Source organism: Nerophis ophidion, linkage group LG10 (genome assembly GCF_033978795.1).
Source record: "Nerophis ophidion isolate RoL-2023_Sa linkage group LG10, RoL_Noph_v1.0, whole genome shotgun sequence".
Classification (NCBI taxonomy): Eukaryota; Metazoa; Chordata; class Actinopteri; order Syngnathiformes; family Syngnathidae; genus Nerophis; species Nerophis ophidion.
The window spans coordinates 67821079-67827078 of record NC_084620.1 but is presented as its reverse complement, the minus strand read 5'-3'; the positions used below and the strand labels follow the sequence as shown (position 1 = coordinate 67827078).

The window sequence follows — 6000 nt, the reverse complement described above, 5'->3', positions numbered from 1 at the left end:
TTGACACACAAACACACTGCACTTAGAACCAGGACAACACCGTCTCCTCTACTTGTTGATTCTCTATTAGCAAGGATTTTGTAAATGCAGGGGTGTCCAAACTTTTTCCACTGAGGGTCGCACACTGAAAAATCAAAACAAGCAGGGGCTATTTTGATATGTTTTTATTTCAAAAACCAGTACATCCATCCATCCATTTTCTACTGCTTATTCCCTTTCGGGGTCGCGGGGGGCGCTGGCGCCTATCTCAGCTACAATCAGGCGGAAGGCGGGGTACACCCTGGACAAGTCGCCAAAACCAGTACAATATATGTGTAAAAATATACATTTAGGCCTTGATCCCAAATGATTTTGGTCAAAAAATGATTTAAAATGTGTCATTATTTTGTGTTATTGTTATTCAAGGCTTAAATCTCTAGATCAGTGGTTCTCAAATGGGGGTACTTGAAGATATGCTAAGGGGTACGTGAGATATTTAAAGAACATATTCTAAAAATAGCAACAATTCAAAAATCCTTTATAATTGTATTTATTTGTTGATGACTGAAGTACTGATATCAACCAAAGCTCCTCATCCCACCCCACGGATTGTAAATAATGTAAATAATTCAATTATTACGCTGATAGTATATATTTGTACCATGAATTGATTAACGTGGACCCCGACTTAAACAAGTTGAAAAACTTATTGGGGTGTTACCATTTAGTGGTCAATCGTACAAAATATGTACTGTACTGTGCAATCTACTAATAAAAGTTTCAATCAATCAATTGAAAAATAGTAACAATTAAAAAATCCTTTATAAATATATTTATTGAATAATACCTCAACAAAATATGAATGTAAGTTCATAAACTGTGAAAAGAAATGCAACAATGCAATATTCAGTGTTGACAGCTAGATTTTTTGTGGACATGTTCCTTAAATATTGATGTTAAAGATTACTTTTTGGTGAAGAAATGTTTAGAATTAAGTTAATGAATCCAGATATTACTATTACAATCCCCAAAGAGGGCACTTTAAGTTGATGATTACTTCTATGTGGAGAAATCTTTATTCATAATTGAATCACTTGTTTATTTTTCAACAAGTTTTTAGTTATTTGTATATCTTTTTTTCCAAATATTTATAGAAAGACCACTACAAATGAGCCACATTTTGCACTGTTATACAATTAAATAAATCAGAAACTGATGACATAGTGCTGTATTTTACTTCTTTATTTATTTTTTTCAACCAAAAAGGCTTTGCTCTGATTAGGGGGTACTTGAATTAAAAAAATGTTCACTGAAAAAAGGTTGAGAACCACTGCTTTAGATCAACATTCGGTTTATCTGCCACGATAACGTTTTTAAGATTTAAGTTGTATGCCCTTTTTGTCAAAGTAAAACCCTGTTTTGTTATGGAAAAAAAAACACAAAATATGCAATAGTTTCCCCCAATAGAATTTTAAAGTGGAATATTTGAGATTATAGAATAATTGGAGCCTTAGAAATGTTAACACATAACACCCTTGATTTATATTTGTTATAATTTTTTTTAAGCAATGACACACACAAAAAAAAATCGCACTAAAATTATGGGGGATCCAAAAAGGGTCTTACTCATTAAAAAAAATATATATATTTTTTTTTAAACTGTTTACTTTAAACACAATCGTCTTGAGATCAACTTCAGATTCATCTGTCAATTACAACTTTTATTGTTGTTTATGTTTTTTGTTTCTTTAGAATAAAAAACAACTTAGTTTTTTTATATGGCAAACACCAAATATGCAACATTTTCCCCCCAAAATATCTCAAAGTGGAATATTTAATGTGACATATATTTTGATTTTTTTTTTTTTAAAGAAAATAACAGCCTGCATGGCAGCTTTGTGTTATTAGAGTAAACATTGCAACATTTTCTTGTCACATTTCACCTGTTTACTCTTTTATACCACTTTTTCTGTTTTTAATTTTTTTAATCGGATTTTTAGAATGAGCTTGGGGCCGTTAAAAAATTGCCCGCGGGCCGCACTTTGGACACCCCCTAATGCAATTAGAAACTTTGTGTTATTTCAAATTCATAAATTAGCATTAGTAGGGTTTACAACAAAAATAATGCATTGCACAACATCAGTACTAAGAACGTGTATTAGTTTTAAAGATGGACAGCAATGTTAACATGTGCAATATGCAGCCTGTACTTGCAAATATTTCAATTACATTACTGTCATTTGTTAAAAAAAAAAAAAGGACGGCATATTTAGTAGCAATAAAAAATAATATAAGTTTGAAAAAAAAAAAGTACTTAGAATATATTATTATTAATGTGTATGTTAATGCTGCCTGTAGTTACAAACTTTTAGCAGGATTTCCTCCAAAGTTAATGTAATGAGTATTAAAATAAGGGAGGGGGCATATGGAGTCAGAATTAAGTTCATGTGTACGTTACTAAAGCTGGACAACATTGTTTTTTGTTTTCAAAGTATATAATGTGCATGCACTTGCACAGATTTGGTAGCATTTCCTACTGAATTAACGCACTGTAATTAGCTAATTAAAAAAAAGGGGGAGGGGGGGGCAGGCAGCATGTTTAGTTAAGTTATTAAATATGGGCAAAATTGTTTTTTTTCTACATCTTTTATTACTAGTGCTAGTATTTACAAATATTTAGTAGGATTTCATGCAACATTAACGTATTGTCCATCCATCCATCATCTTCCGCTTATCCGAGGTCGGGTCGCGGGGGCAACAGCCTAAGCAGGGAAACCCAGACTTCCCTCTCCCCAGTATTGTAATAGCTAGAAAAAAAAGGGGGGGGGGGGTTGGGAAGCACATTTAGTTATAATTACAATTATGGATAAGTTAAAGCTGGACAGCACCGCTGTTTTTGTATTCTACATCAGTGGTCCCCAATATTTTTGTATCCGCGGACCGGTCAATGCTTAATTATTTTTTTTTTTTTTCTTTGTCATGAAAAAGGGACGTTTTTGTCATGAAAAAGGGAGATTTTTGTGGTTGGTGCACTAATTGTAAGTGTATATTGTGTTTTTTATGTTGATTTAATAAATAAAAAAAAATATATATATATATATTTTTTTTTTTCTTCTTTTTTTTAATAAAAATGAATAAAAAATTCTTCTGCGGCCCGGACCAATCAGGCCACGGCCCCCTGTGGTTGGGGACCACTGTTCTACATAGTATATTTTAGTATCAATGTGCATGTTAATGCTGCCTGTATTGAGTAGTATTTCCTACAAAATTAATGCACTGTAATAATAATTTCAAAAAAAGGGACAGGATCATATTTAGTCCTAATTTAAATTTAGAGACAAGATAATCCATCTGGCCAAAATCGTTTTTTTCTACATATATTATTACAATTATTGCACATGTTAACATAGCATGTACTTGCAAATATTTGAATGCATCGTAATAACTAAAAAAAACAATGGATACTATTGTTCTTAAATGTTCTACATATATTATTATATATTTATGTAGCTACTGTAATTAGTATAAAAAAAGAATGTGGGCATATTTAGTTGTAATCGAAATGATGGATAAGTTGATAAAGCTAGACAACACCATTGTTTTTATATTCCACATAGCACTTATGAGTATTAATGTGCATGTTGATGCCGCCTGTACTTGCAAATATTTACAAGCATTTCCTACAAAATGAATGCAATAAGTAAAATAAAGATGGGGCATATTGAGTCACAATCACTTAAGTAGGTAAGCTGGTCATGTTTTTTTTTCATAGAATATATTATTAGTATTAATGTGCGTGTAAATGTAGCATGTACTTGCAAAAATGTAGTATTTCCTATTAAATTAATGCACTGTGATTAATAGGAAAAAAATGGAGAGGGCTGGGGAGGCATATTTATTTTAACTAAATTATTGCACAAATGCAAATTCATGGGTGAACCAAGTAATAAAATTTGGATAGTAAAATCTGCATTTTTACAGATAACATGTATGCTTGGGTAAAAAAATTAAATTTCCTACCCCAAAAAAATAAAGGAATTTAGAAATAACTTTACAGTTTGCACATATTTATCAGAGTATGTATAATAAAGCACTAGCATGAGCCTTTTGAAAAATATTTGCTGTATTTCCAAAAAATACTAACAGATGTTGCATTTTGGGGAAACATTTTGTCAGCACATAATGGTCACAATTGTTTTTTTTAATTTTTACACAAAGCACCTCTAGTGGTTGCTAATGGCCATAGCAGCCTGGACGGATGAACTCAATGAACTTTGCCACAAAAAAAAAAGAGAGGGGGGGACGGCGGGGAAAGGGCTTGTATTCTCTGGCTCTAAAATAATCCGATCCCCACCGGTGCATTCAGGTACTGTGGGATCATTGTTACATCACGGCACTAAGGAGGTAAAAAGAAGTAGGACTTGAACGTGTTCTTCAAAAGTAATAAAAATAATAAAAAAAAAAAAAAAGGGCCCGGCATCGAATGACAGCATTCTAAAGCCGGGACAGAAAGTGGGAGCAGATGTTACACGTGTCGCTGAAAGAATACGAACGATTCTGTGCCGAGTGTCACGGCGTAGCTTGACGTGAGAGAAGGGGAGAAGAAAGGAGGTGGAGAGCAATTCCGGCGTGCAAAGACATGCGGGTGTTGCTCCAGGCTGCACTGAGATTTATGGCGCTAGGAAAACACCTAGCAGACGCATTGCTCAACGGTTCTATCGAAACTACACACAAAGACAGCTAAATACTGCATGTTGCACAGTTCTTATTAGTGCTGATCACTGCAAGGTTCCCAAACTTGTGTAGTTAGCATATTAGCCTGAGGACTATCACAAGAGTGTGTTTGTATACTTTATGTTGTTCCTCTCGGCCGGTGCATTGCAAGAAAAAGAGTTACAGCTCTGAGCCTCAGGCCATCATTTCAGGGGCCTTACCTGGAGAAAAAAAAACTTTGTGGAAAGTAAAGAGTGGCGTTCCCTAGGTCTCTTAAAGGCCTACTGAAATGAGATGTTCTTATTCAAACGGGGATAGCAGGTCCGTTTTATGTGTCATACTTGATCATTTCGCGATATTGCCATATTTTTGCTGAAAGGATTTAGTAGAGAACATCCACGATAAAGTTGGCAACTTTTGGTCGCTAATAAAAAAGCCTCGCCTGACGATGTGCGCGTGACGTCATGGGTTGTGGAGCTCCTCACAGCCTCACATTGTTTATACTCATGGACACCAGCAACTAGAGCGATTCGGATCGAAAAAGTGACAATTTCCCCATTAATTTGAGCGAGGATGAAAGATTCGTGGATGAGGATAGTGAGAGTGAAGGACTAGAAAAAAGAAAAAAAAAAGGCGAGGGCAGTGGGAGCGATTCAGATGTTATTAGACACATTTACTAGGATAATTCTGGAAAATCCCTTATCTGCTTATTGTGTTACTAGTGTTTTAGTGAGATTACATGGTACCTGAAAGTCGGCGGGGTGTGGCCACGGGTGTGGTGACCGCCAGTATCTCTGAGGAAAGCAACGCAGCTGCAGGAGGACGCAAGCTCCGCTCATAACTACGGTAAGAGCCGACTTATTACCACATTTTTCTCACCGAAACCTGCCGGTTGACATGTGGTCAGGAGCCATGTTTGCTTGACCGCTCTGTTCCATAGTGTTAGTTGAATGCACTACAAAGACAAGATATTTGATGTTTATTTTTTTTGCAAATAATAATTAACTTAGAATTTCATGGCTGCAACACGTGACAAAGTAGTTGGGAAAGGGCATGTTCACCACTGTGTTACATCAACTTTTCTTTTAACAACACTCAATAAACGTTTGGGAACTGAGGAAACTAATTGTTGAAGCTTTGAAAGTGGAATTCTTTCCCATTCTTGTTTTATGTAGAGCTTCAGTCGTTCAACAGTCCGGGGTCTCCGCTGTCGTATTTTACGCTTCATGATGTGCCACACATTTTCGATGGGAGACAGGTCTGGACTGCAAGCGGGCCAGGAAAGTACCCGCACTCTTTTACTAAGAA

General features: G+C 35.2%; 1 protein-coding gene across 1 annotated transcript in view; it reads right to left on the bottom strand.

The window, feature by feature from the left end:
• Positions 1-6000, bottom strand: part of LOC133561207 (peroxisome proliferator-activated receptor alpha-like) — a 40682-nt gene that overhangs the window by 10938 nt on the left and 23744 nt on the right. The window lies entirely within an intron of this gene.